General features: G+C 44.4%; 1 long non-coding RNA gene across 1 annotated transcript in view; it reads right to left on the bottom strand.

Annotated features, from left to right (window-relative positions):
* Positions 1-13192, bottom strand: part of LOC115186137 (uncharacterized) — a 17588-nt gene extending 4396 nt beyond the window's left edge. Inside the window, exon 1 of the long non-coding RNA XR_003875609.1 lies at positions 13152-13192. This is a non-coding gene — a long non-coding RNA (uncharacterized LOC115186137). The remainder of the gene's footprint in view (positions 1-13151) is intronic.
* Between the last annotated feature and the right edge of the window lie 600 nt (positions 13193-13792).

The following is a 13792-nucleotide window of genomic DNA, read 5'->3' on the forward strand; positions in this document are numbered from 1 at the left end:
CAGTCTTTGCGTCCAGGTCCACCTATACAAGGCAGCAGTGCCCACCTTTGCCTGGACCCTAAAGGACATCGCCATCAAACACAGCCCCAACACAACACACAGGAGCTACAGATCAATAGACACCCCGCCCAGGCCAGCGAGACACTCTCTCAGACCTGCAAGACCCCCACCACCAGCCACATCCACACCCCCACCCCAATCAATCAACACCCCCCCAAGTCAACCATGCCCACACCCCATTTAGGCCTGCTCAGATCAGACCTATGCCCCTCCTGCCCACCCCATGCCCCCCACTCCCGCAAAGAGGGCCTCAACATGAAAGTCACACATACGCCCAGGCCATGAGCAGGCAAACAGGACCAACCCCCACTCTTACACTAGCCCAAGCCAATGGCATGTACCAGATGCTCAGCAGGCTCTGCTCACACTTACTGGTCTGAGGCCAAACCACACAACTAACAACATTGGACACTTTATGGAACACAAAGCTTTCATTATCTCATCCTGGAATATCCCAGGCCTTTGGCCTAAAGAGCAGGAACCTGGACTTCAGAAATACAGAACTTCTCATCCTACAATAAACATGGTATAGAGCAGATGGACCCACTGGTTGCCCTCTAGGTTACAGAGAGCAGGTAGTCCCATCTACCAAACTACCAGGTGTGAAACAGGGAAGGGACTCAGGGAAAATGCTAATTTGGTTTAGAACAGACCTAACACTCTATTAAACTAATCAAAACAGGAACATTTTACATTTGGCTAGAATTTCAAAAGGAAATGATCTTAACAGAGAAAAATGTTCTCCTGTGTGCTACCTATATCCCCCCACTAGAATCCCCATACTTTAATGAAGAAAGCTTCTCCATCCTGGAGGGGGAAATCAATAATTTCCAGGCCCAGGGACATGTACTAATCTGTGGCGACCTAAATGCCAGAAATGGACAAAAACCTGACACCCTCAGCACACAGGGGGACAAACACCTGCCTGGAGGTGACAGCATTCCATCCCCCATTTGCCCCCTTAGGCACAACTACAACAACATAACCAACAAAAACGGGTCACAACTCCTGCCGCTCTGTCGCACGCTGGGTCTGTACATAGTCGATGGTAGGCTTCGAGGGGACTCCTATGGTAGATACACCTATAGCTCATCTCTTGGCAGTAGTACTGTAGACTACTTTATCACTGACCTCAACCCAGAGTCTCTCAGAGCATTCACAGTCAGCCCACTGACACTCCTATCAGATCACAGCAAAATCACAGTCTACTTGAACAGAGCAATACTCAATCATGAGGCATCAAAGCCAAAGGAACTGAATAATATTAAGAAATGCTATAGATGGAAGGAAAGTAGTGTGGCAACCTACCAAAAAACAATCAGGCAACAAAAAATTCAATCCCTTTTAGACAACATCCTGGACAAAACATTCCACTGTAATAGTGAACGTGTAAACTTGCCAGTAGAAAACCTAAACAGTATATTTGACCTCTCAGCTTCCCTATCAAATCAAAAAATTTCAAACAGAAAACTGAAGAAAATTAACAATAATGACAAATGTGACCCGATTCAGGAAACTAGGCATATGTAGCAAGTCACAACTTCACAGGAGAGCCGTTTGAACGTAAAAAATGGTTTCGATCCAAATGCGTTTTTTGGCCGAAATGCCTTTCTCGAACATGTGAACTTTCATGTGCCTTAATAACAAACTTGTATGACATCTGTAAATACGAATACAATTGTTAAATTACGATCCTTGTTTTTTAAGCCATAGAAAAAGTCAGCAACCTTCCCACTAGCCATGATTGGCTGAGATAATGAGTGGGCTGGACATGCCGAGAGAAGAGTTCGGATTGGTCTGCCAGATAGATGGCTTCTGTCTATTTGAGCTGGTCAGTCTGTGTTGGTAATCCTGTCAAACGCGGCTTTTTTAAAATGTATTGTGTAGTGGAGCTGCATAGGCAAGTATTGCTCTCCACTCTCTGAAGGATCAAGTTTTAAAATCAGTGGAATTAGAGTATGATAGCTAAAGAGATGGAGAAAAAACCTGCTTCCAGGTTACATCTTCAAACTAAGGGCAACTGTGGCATGGCATCCATGACAGGGAGACGCGTCCATCATGCATGATGATGTATACAGGTAAGATGGTCTAGAGTTTGCTAGCTACATTTTCAGATATTATATGTTTCTAATTTTGACAGAAAGTGGTTTCATTTCAAGCTAAAATGTACTGTTAGCTAGCTAGCTAACGTTAGCTGGCTGGCTCCCTAGCTGACGTTGTTATTCGTATCCCAGAGCTGTTTGCTTTGCTAGTTAGAGTCTAATGTTAGCTAGCTAACATTGAACCTGGTTGGTTAGCTCCCAACATATTCATACAGTGTAGTAACGACATGATTTGGCACTATTTTCGTTGTTGTTTAACTAGCTAAGGTTAGCTGGCTGGCTTGTTAGCTAACGTTACGTGTGATTTTACACATTGTTTACCTAGCTAAGTTCATTGTTTACCTAGCTAGCTAGCTACATGTCTTAAGCTAAAGTGTACTGTTAGCTAGCTAGCTAACATTAGCTGGCTGGCTCCCTAGCTGACGTTGTTATTCGTATCCCAGAGCTGTTTGCTTTGCTAGTTGCAGCCTAATGTTAGCTAGCTAACATTGAACCTGGTTGGTTAGCTCCCAGCATATTCATGCAGTGTAGTAATGACATGATTTGGCACTATGTTCATTGTTGTTTAGCTAGATAATGTTAGCTGGCTGGCTCGTTAGATAACATTACGTGACGTGTAATTTTACACGTTGTCTTAAGCTAAAGTGTACATCCCGCGTTGAATATGGCCGGTGTCAGTAAACGTCTGCAAAGAAGCGTAATGAAATTGTTGCCATCAGAGCTGGTAAGGCTGTTTTCATGTCATCCATAGGTAAACAAATCATCGGCCAGAGCATCAAGTCTGTGCTCTGAACACTCCGAGGGCGGAACAAGATGGGTGGGGCTAAAGCTTAAGAGGGTGTGAACGATGCTGAATGGGTGTAGACAAAGAAGAGCTCTTCACTAGATACCAAAACATTCAAAGGCCATTTTCTCAAAAGTGAGTTTACAAGTTTCCAAGAATTACGTTCCCATTGTTCCTCAACAATGCAGTATGATATACCATTTTGTAGCTCTTAGTCTCTACTTTTATCCAATGTAAAAAACACAATTTCAAATGTTTCTACATAAGACCGAATCTAGGTGGTGAGTCACAAATGGTTGATGAAGAATGCAAAACCTAAGAAAGAAATTGAGGAACTTATCCAACCAAAAACATAGAGACCCAGAAAACCTGAGTCTACGCCTTCACTATGGTGAATCACTAAAACAATACAGAAATACACTACGGAAAAAGAAGGAACAGCACGTCAGAAATCAGCTCAGTGTAATTGAAGAATCCATAGACTAATCAATTCTGAGGAAATTGGAAAACTCTAAACAATCAACAACACAAAGAGTTATCTATCCAAAACAGAGATGTATGGGTAAACCACTTCTCCAATCTTTTTGGCCCTATAACAAAGAACAAACAGCAAAAACATATATGTTGTCAAATACAACTCTTAGAATAAACTATTAAAGACTACCAGAACCCACTGGATTCTCCAATTACATTGAATGAACTACAGGACAAAATACAAACCCTCCAACCCAAAAAGGCCTGTGGTGTTGATGCTATACATCTTACATTTGAGTCATTTAGCAGACGCTCTTATCCAGAGTGACTTACAGTAGTGAATGCATACATTTCATACACCATGCTCTACCAACTGAGCCACACGGGACCATCCTCAATGAAATGCAAAAATATACAGATCAAAAATTCCAATTGGCTATACTTAAACTCTTTAACATTATCCTTAGCTCTGGCATCTTCCCCAATATTTGGAAACAAGGACTGATCACCCCAATCCACAAAAGTGGAGACAGATTTGACCCCAACAACTACCGTGGGAAAATCCTCTGCATTATCATTAACAGCAGACTCGTACATTTCCTCAGTGAAAACAATGTACTGAGCAAATGTAAAATGTATTCACCCTGCACACCCTAATTGACAAACATACAAAATAAAACAAAGGCAAAGTCTTCTCATGCTTTGTTGATTTCAAAAAAAGCTTTTTGACTCAATTTGGCATGTGGGTCTGCTATACAAATTGATGGAAAGTGGTGTTGGGGGAAAACATACAACATTATAAAATCCATGTACACAAACAACAAGTGTGAGGTTAAAAATGGCAGCTTAAGCCCCACTCTCTTCAACATATATATCAATGAATTGGCGATGGCACTAGAACTGTCTGCAGCACCCAGCCTCACCCTACTAGAATCTGAAGTCAGATGTCTACTGTTTGCTGATGATATGGTGCTGTCCTCAACCAAGGAGGGCTTACAGCAGCACCTAGATCTTCTGCATAGATTCAGTCAGACATGGGCCCTGACAGTAAATCTCAGTAAGACAAAAATAATGGTGTTCCAAAAAAAGGTCCAGTTGCCAGGACAACAAATACAACTTCTGCATTCAGAATTCAACAAAAATATCCTCTGTGTTCAAATTAAAAGACCAAATAATGCATGCAAAGCAGAATTACGCCGATACCCTCTAATTATCAAAATCCAGACAAGAGCCGTTCAATTCTACAACCACCTAAAAGGAAGCGATTCCCAAACCTTCCATAACAAAGCCATCACCTACAGAGAGATGAGCCTAGAGAAGAGTCTCCTAAGCAAGCTGGTCCTGGGGCTCTGTTCACAAACACAAACACACACCACAGAGCTCCAGGACAGCAACACAATTAGACCCAACCAAATCATGAGAAAACAAAAAGATAATTACTTGACAGATTGGAAAGAATGAACAAAAAACAGAGCAAACTAGAATGCTGTTTGGCCCTAAACAGAGAGTACACAGAATACCTGACCACTGTGACTGACCCAAACTTAAGGAAAGCTTTGACTATGTACAGACTCAGTGAGCATAGCCTTGCTATTGAGAAATGCTGCAGTATGGCAGACCTGGATCTCAAGAGAAGACGGGCTATGAGCACACTACACTGCCCACAAAATGAGGTGGAAACTGAGCTGCACTTCCTAACCTCCTGCCAAATGTATGACCATATTAGAGACACATATTTCCCTCAGATTACACAGACTGAGAGTGAGACAGAGGGAGAGAGAGAGAGAGAGAGAGAGAGAGAGTGGGAGAGAGAGAGAGAGAGAGTGTGGGAGAGAGAGCAATAGAGAGAGACAGAGGGAGAGAGAGAGAGGGAGCAAGAGAGAGAGAATCAATGAGTACAGCCAAAGTGAGGTTAGTCTAATTTTGCTTCATGTATTATTTGTCATTTTCTTGAAAATAGTCATTTCTGAGCTAATTTAGAAGCTATTGATGAGCAGCTAGAATATCATCCAGTCCTCCACACCTTACGCCTGGAGCTACACTTATTCCTGTCTTCACACACACACACACACACACACACACACACACACACACACACACACACACACACACACACACACACACACACACACACACACACACACACACACACACACACACACACACACACACACACACACACACACACACACACACTGTTTTTAACAAGGCTTCATCTTAGCGTAATAGAAAAGAGGGTATTGAAAAAAAGGATTTGAAGTTCATGAGGGAATGCAGGAATCTGACTGAAATGATGTTAGACAGCCATGGGGAGTTAGGAGTTAGTATTACATATATAGACTGATAAATGGTGAGTAGGCTGTTTGTCTGGGCTTGGAGATGGATAGAAAGCATTCATAAATGAAAGATATACCATATCTTTCAGTGGCATGGCCCTCTCCTCTTCTCTCTCTTTCCTTCCATCCATCCTTCCTTGCCTCTCTCCTGTCATGCCTCATGACTACCAAACGAATGTCATCCCCACACCGTCACAGATGCAGATCTCCGCCAATCTGCCACTAATTCCATTAATATTCATTCAAAATGAAGCTTAATTGCACGTCTTTAAAAAGCCCAGTGGCCCCAGCCTATCCCTGGCCCCCTGAGGACAGCTAGTTCGGATTTCCACTGGGCAACCTCCCCATGCCTGTCACCCCTTCACACAGAGAGGACAGAAAGGAGGGAGGGAGGGAGACTATGTTGGAGATGGAGAAAGCAGAGGAGAGAGAGGTAGAGAGAGAGAGGGAAAGAAAGAGAGAGGTAGAGAGAGAGAGACAGAGAGAGAGAGAGAGAGAGAGGTAGAGAGAGAGAGAGAGAGAGAGAGAGAGAGGTAGAGAGAGAGAGGGAAAGAGAGAGAGAGAGAGGTAGAGAGAGAGAGAGACAGAGAGAGAGAGGTAGAACAATAGGGAGAAAGATATAAGAGTGGGCGATACGGAGCATCACCAGATAGATAAACACAGTACTGTGGTGTACTTCACACAGGAGATGTAGAAGAGTGATGGGAGAACCACAGAGAGACAGTGACACTTCTAACAGCCAAACTGAGTTGAATCACACTGGCCAGAGGATGGGTCCTCTCATGTCTGCTTCACCTGAGCCGTGTGTGTGTGTGTCTGTGTCTGCGTGTGCGTGTGCGTGTGTGTGTGTGTGTGTGTGTGTCTGTGTCTGTGTCTGTGTGTGCGTGTGCGTGTGCGTGTGCGTGTGTGTGTGTGTGTGTGTGCGACCGTGTGTGTGTATGTGTGTGTGTGCGTGTGTGTGTGTGTGTGTGTGTGTGTGTGTGTGTGTGTGTGTGTGTGTGTGTGTGTGTGTGTGTGTGTGTGTGTGTGTGTGCGTATCTGCTTCTGATTGTTCTTGAGGGGGATATTTTTAGCGCTCATATTTAAAGCAGAGGATGGGAAAATCATGGCGTTTATAAATACAAACGCACGTCTGTGTACACAAAGCACAGCACATCAGAGACATGACAGAGAACAGGGAACAGGGACAGACAAAGACAGGCAGGCAGCAGCAGAGAGGAGAGGAGAGTAGAGGAGAGTAGAGGGTGAGGAGTGGGGAGGGGAGATGCAGGCCATCCATATTCATGGTCCTGCACATCATTAGCACAGACAACAATGGCACCTCAGATTGGGATGCCATAATTGAAGCAATCAGCAAGTTGCACAATACTACAGTAGGGAGAGAGAGAGGAGTTGCCAGGGAGAAAATGGCAGCTCTTATTAAGGCCTGTAATGCAGAAACTAGATTCAGTATAAACTGACAGCTTGGATCAGACAGGACTGAAAGACAATGCAGCAGTCCCTCTAGAGTAGAAAGGACAACGGACTGACTGACTGCCTCACAGATTTTGGTTAATGTAAAGACTAATATGTTGCGATCCCTTTTCAAAGGATACGTGTGTGTGCATACACTACCCATATCCGACTGTATTTGACTGTTTCTGCCATTGTGTGTGAGTGTGTGCGTGTCTCGGTGCATACCTATACGCTGCAGTACTGATCCTCTCTACAACCATCACCCAGCCCAGTGACAGAGAGCCAGCCAGGGAGGGGCCTCCTCCTCTCTCTACAACCATCACCCAGCCCAGTGACAGAGAGCCAGCCAGGGAGGGGCCTCCTCCTCTCTCTACAACCATCACCCAGCCCAGTGACAGAGAGCCAGCCAGGGAGGGGCCTCCTCCTCTCTCTACAACCATCACCCAGCCCAGTGACAGAGAGCCAGCCAGGGAGGGGCCTCCTCCTCTCTCTACAACCATCACCCAGCCCAGTGACAGAGAGCCAGCCAGGGAGGGACCCCCCCCCCAACAAATGTTGTGGTAAATGAGGCCCCTGGTGTGCAGAGCGCTAAATACTACCCTTTCCAGTGTGATTAAGACTGTCTTAACCCTTTCAAAAAACACCTCGCAATTGCATTTGAATCACAATGGTACATACAAACATAAATCATAAAAACACCAGAACGCATTTCAGTCACGCAATTAGAAAGTGTCAGTCAGCAGAGATGTGCAAACACACAACTAAAAACCCAATCCAACCAACAGAACCCCCCCCAAAATCTAACTAACCGTTTTTTCTGCCTTTCTATTTTTTTCTAAACTCATCAGGCTTAAGTGCTTGTTTCAGGCAGCCAATGGGAGCACTGCGCTGGTTACCGTGGCGATACGAAGGGACATTTAGAGGACTCTGATAAACTATGCCATTTAAAAGGTTATGACAATTAAAGCAGCTCCTGCAAATTACAGTGGCCAGACCTGTACCACGGATGGGTCCCTCTTATCGCCTGGCACCTGGCTTCCTCTGCCATATGCCCTCTATTTCCACAGCCCTCCCTCCCTCCTCTCTCTCTCCCCTCCCAATCGAAGCAGCGCTTTTATTATCCAGTTAATTAACAGAGTTCTCAGTTAATATTCAAATGCTGACCAATTAATGACATTGAACTTTGAATAGCCCTGCCTCTCCCGCACTCTCCCCCTTCTCTCTCTCTCTCTCTCCCTCCCTCCCTCCCTCCCGCCCTCCCTCCCTCCATCCTCCCTCTCCCAGTCAGTTGTTGCCTTGGCATCCTCGGGTACACTGCGCCATGTGGCGTGCTATCGGTGGTCGTGGGTGGCAGCGAGAGCAGGAGTAGCGATAAAGGCGGGCAGCCAGCCAATGTGACAGTGTTTTAATTAACCTTGGAGCAGAGCACAGCAGAGTAGAGCACAGCAGAGCAGAGCACAGCAGAGCAGAGTGGAGTCAGCAGCAGCTCAGAGAGAAGACAGGAAGTAGTTGGAAGTAATACAGGAAACAGGAAACAGCCCTAGAGATAAACAGTCTCACAGAGGAACAGACTGGACACTTTCGTTGAAGAAAGGAGGAGCAATAAAGTACACTTCTTGATTGTGAAATGTTTGTTTGTCACTCCTCAGAAATTACTACACATTGTCATAGATGAAGGCAGAGTTTCCCAACTGGTGGTTTTATTTGGCCCCCAAAGTTTTCTGAGCAAAAATATATAGATATAAAAAATATATATAATAATTTTTGGACATAAAAGACTGTAAAATCACTGGGAAATCAGCTCCAAGTGATTTTTATTTTGGAAATCTGTTCCCAAGTATTCCCACGTATAATAGAGAGAAACATAACCGTCTACAAATGTTTAGAATTATAATGTTTTAGTCAAATATATCTGTTTGAAATTATAATGTTTTAGTCAAATATATCTGTTTGAAATTATAATGTTTTAGTCAAATATATCTGTTTAAAATTATAATGTTTTAGTCAAATATATCTGTTTGGGATTATAATGTTTTAGTCAAATATATCTGTTTGAAATTATAATGTTTTAGTGAAATATATCTGTTTGAAATTATAATGTTTTAGTAAATATATCTGTTTGGGATTATAATGTTTTAGTCAAATATATCTGTTTGAAATTCTAATGTTTTAGTCAAATATATCTGGTTGAAATTATGATGTTTTAGTCAAATATATTTGTTTGGGATTATAATGTTTTAGTCAAATATATCTGTTTGAAATTATAATGTTTTAGTAAATATATCTGTTTGAAATTATGTTTCAGTCAAATATATCTGTTTGAAATTATAATGTTTTAGTCAAATATATCTGTTTGAAATTATGTTTTAGTCAAATATATCTGTTTGAAATTATAATGTTTTAGTCCATGGTTTAAGGTGTAACCAATCGATGGCTCTGCCTGGTATCAGTGTGAACAACAGGACAAATCCTCACAGTGGAGTAGTCCTTTCACACTCTGCAACCTTCAGTTAGATAAAGGACCTAGATACTGTAGCAACCTGGGCATGGATGTTTCAGTCACTACAAAACACTCTATACCAGCTAGCTACCTAGGAAGATAAGAGAATGGCAGCCGGAAAAGGAAAGGTGTCCGTCTATCTGCTGGGGAAGCAAGCACACAGTTGTACACACACACACACACACACACACACACACACACACACAGACACACACACACACACACACACACACACACACACACACACACACACACACACACACACACACACACACACACACACACACACACACAGACACACACACACACACACACACACACACACACAGACACACACACACACACACACACACACACACACACACACACACACACACACACACACACACACACACACACACACACACAGAAAGGCAAACACTCAAGCACACACATAAAGGGAAAAGCCTTCTTAGTGAGGGAGGCCGAGAGGAACATGTCAGAGTGTTTCGTCTTATCAAAGCTGATGTAGAGAGAATAAGACCAGTTGGTGACAGGAAGGCAGGGAGCAGGTGGAAGATGACTGAGTTAGCAACCCACCAGTCAGAGGAACTCTGCTGTTAGGAGTTCTTACAGCAATTCATGAATTACTTGAGACTATAAGAAAGACCGATGGTTTTCATTCCCCCTCATCAATTACGCTGTATTTCTGAGATGTTTTGAAGCAACAGCTGATAGGTCAGAATCAGAAAGCCAGTGAAACATAGTCCAATAAAGAGCACTTGCCCTTCAGAGGGCTATAAAATAAAGATTACAGACATATTTTTCTTACCTTTATTTAACTAGGCAAGTCAGTTAACAACAAATTCTTATTTTCAATGACGGCCTAGGAACAGTGGGTTAACTGCCTTGTTCAGGGGCAGAACAACTGATTTTTACCTTGTCAGCTCAGGGAGCCAATCTTGCAACCTTCCGGTTACTAGTCAAACGCTCTAACTACTAGTCTACCTGCCATTTCTGAAGGAACCTTGGGTTTCACAGCAAATATGATGTCAAAGAAGCTGCAATCACTCAATCAAGCGAAGGATATCCTCTCACCTGGGCTGATGGATGTGGAGAGGAACGGCTAACCACCCAAATCACACAGGGTGGAACTTCTATCCTTTGATAAGTAGAGGTCTTGAGAGAGGGGTCACAACCACAATGACATCCTAATCTCTCATACAGTGCTGTGTGTTTTCATTGATCGGCACAGAATGCTGTAAAAAGGTCGAGTGGTGACCTTTCTTTATGATTGGGAGCTGAGATGAGCTCCCAATCATACAGCCACAATAACATAGGTCAGGAGGAACATAGGTACTTCTCTCTCTATTTTAAAACAAACACACAGGCTCGCGTGCATGCACACACACTCCTTTTGTATTGGAACATTGCAGAAACCATAATCCATCTTTACCTCCACCTTCTTAGACTACTCTACATCCTCCACTGGCCAATAATATTTCACACCAAATCTTTAGAGCCCCAAATAGGTATGGAGTGTAATCCTGGGGCCAAGGCATGCAGGCTGTGTGCTGTAGTGGGCTGTGTGCTGAACCCACTGGGCACAGACGTCAATTCAACGTCTATTCCACGTTGGTTCAACGCAATTGAATTGAAATGACATGGAAACAACGTCGATTTAACCAGTGTGTGCCCAGTGGGTCGTAGGCTCTGCGCTGGCTGGCTCATTCAGTATTCCTCAATCCAAATAGCCCTGAGCCTGGCTGACCCACCTCACCTTGCTCCAGCCTGCAGAGAGAGAGAGAGAGAGAGAGAGAGAGAGAGAGAGAGAGAGAGAGAGAGAGAGAGAGAGAGAGAGAGAGAGAGAGAGAGAGAGAGAGAGAGAGAGAGAGAGAGCTAACCTCCCAGCCCACATTGTGAAAGACTCAGCTGGACTGTGTAATCCAAAGTAGTTTAAATGCAGCTCAACTTGTAAGAGGGGCAGAACCCACGCAATCCTCTAGTCTATTTGACTGAATGCATTCTTTCTCTGGCCATATCCTTCTGAACTCTGGTTCTCACTAAAATCCTGGTGCCCCCCCACACTGACTCAACCCAGCCTCCCCATGTCCAAGCCTGCAGGGTTAACCACTGCCCCGTCCTCCATTTTCAGAACTGTGGACTCACTCTCTTCCAGTATAAGTAGTGTACGAAGAAAAAATCAGCCCCCCCCATCTCCTCCCACACACACACACACACACACACACACACACACGCAAACGCAGTCACATACACACACACACACACACACACACGCAAACGCAGTCACATACACACACACACACACACACACACAGACACACAGACACACACACACACACACACACACACACACACACACACGCAAACGCAGTCACATACACACACACACACACACACACACACACACACACACACACACACACACACGCAAACGCAGTCACATACACACACACACACACACACACAGACACACAGACACACACACACACACACACACGCAAACGCAGTCACATACACACACACACACACACACAGACACACACACACACACACACACACGCAAACGCAGTCACATACACACACACACACACACACACACACACACACACAGACACACACACACACACACACACACACACACACACACACACACACACACACACACACACACGCAAACGCAGTCACATACACACACACACACAGACACACACACACACACACACACACACACACACACACACACACACACACACGCAAACACAGTCACATACACACACACACACACAGACACACACACACACACAGACACACACACACTCACACACACACAGACACAGAGTTCTGGCTGACAGTAAAACCACCGCAGACCTCCTGGCCACACGGCTGACAGCATCAACATGAGAGGCCTGGACCAATGGTGGTCCCACTGTGTGTGTGTGCTTGTGTGTGTGTGTGTGTGTGTGTGTGTGTGTGTGTGTGTGTGTGTGTGTGTGTGTGTGTGTGTGTGTGTGTGTGTGTGTGTGTGTGTGTGTGTGAGACTGCGTTTGCGTGTGTGTGTGCAAAAGTAGGGGAAGTAGGAAACGCCAGAAATAGCCCTCATGAATAATATGGACGACTCATCAGACCTGTGGGGACAGAGCCAGACTCTCTGCCCACACACACACACACACACACACACACACACACACACACACACACACACACACACACACACACACACACACACACACACACACATACACATCACAAGAGGCCTATGTGGGAGAAAAGCATTCTGTGATAGCAGTTCTTACAGAACAGAACAACGTGGCCCTTAGACACTGATCTACATACACAGTTTTCCATTTCCCCATGACTATAAATGTTCATATTTGGGGAAAGTACACTGATCCTAGATCTGTGCATAAGGTGAACTTCTATCCGAAGCGATGTCTTACCTGCTGAGGTGGGGCGTGGGGTGGCAGGTAGGGGGGCTGTGAAGGGGGGGCGGTGGGGTTCTGCTGGGGGGGGCTGAAGTAGGGTCCCGGGGTCGTTCCCTGCTGTTGCTGTTGCTGCTGGCTGTATCCTCCTATACCCTGCTGGCCATACTGTGGGGGACCCTGCTGGAATACAACCAATAATACAACAGTTAGAGTAGCTAGCACCTACCCTCTGCAGGAACCATAGAGATCATATTCAATTACTATGGGGTGGCAGGTAGCCCAATGGTTAGAGCGTTGGGCCAATAACCAAAAGGTTGCTAGATCAAATCCCTGAGCTGACAAGGTAAAAATGTGTCGTTCTGCCCCTGAACAAGGCAGTTAACCCACTGTTCCTAGACCGTCATTGTATATAAGAATTGTTCTTAACTGACTTACCTAGTTTAAAAAAATACATTTCAAAATGTGGTGAAAATCGTAGCCCTATTGGTCAGGGAGAAATCCAGACTGGTCTAATTGGAATGAGTGGCAGTAGAGGTATAATCCTGATTTGACTAAAGCATGAAAATAGAAGTATCGCATGTGATATATTAGAAATTTGGTCATATAATTATTGCCAACTTATAATATTGTCATACAAATATATAAAACGTTTATAT

This window comes from Salmo trutta, unplaced genomic scaffold (genome assembly GCF_901001165.1).
Source record: "Salmo trutta unplaced genomic scaffold, fSalTru1.1, whole genome shotgun sequence".
Lineage (NCBI taxonomy): Eukaryota > Metazoa > Chordata > Actinopteri > Salmoniformes > Salmonidae > Salmo > Salmo trutta.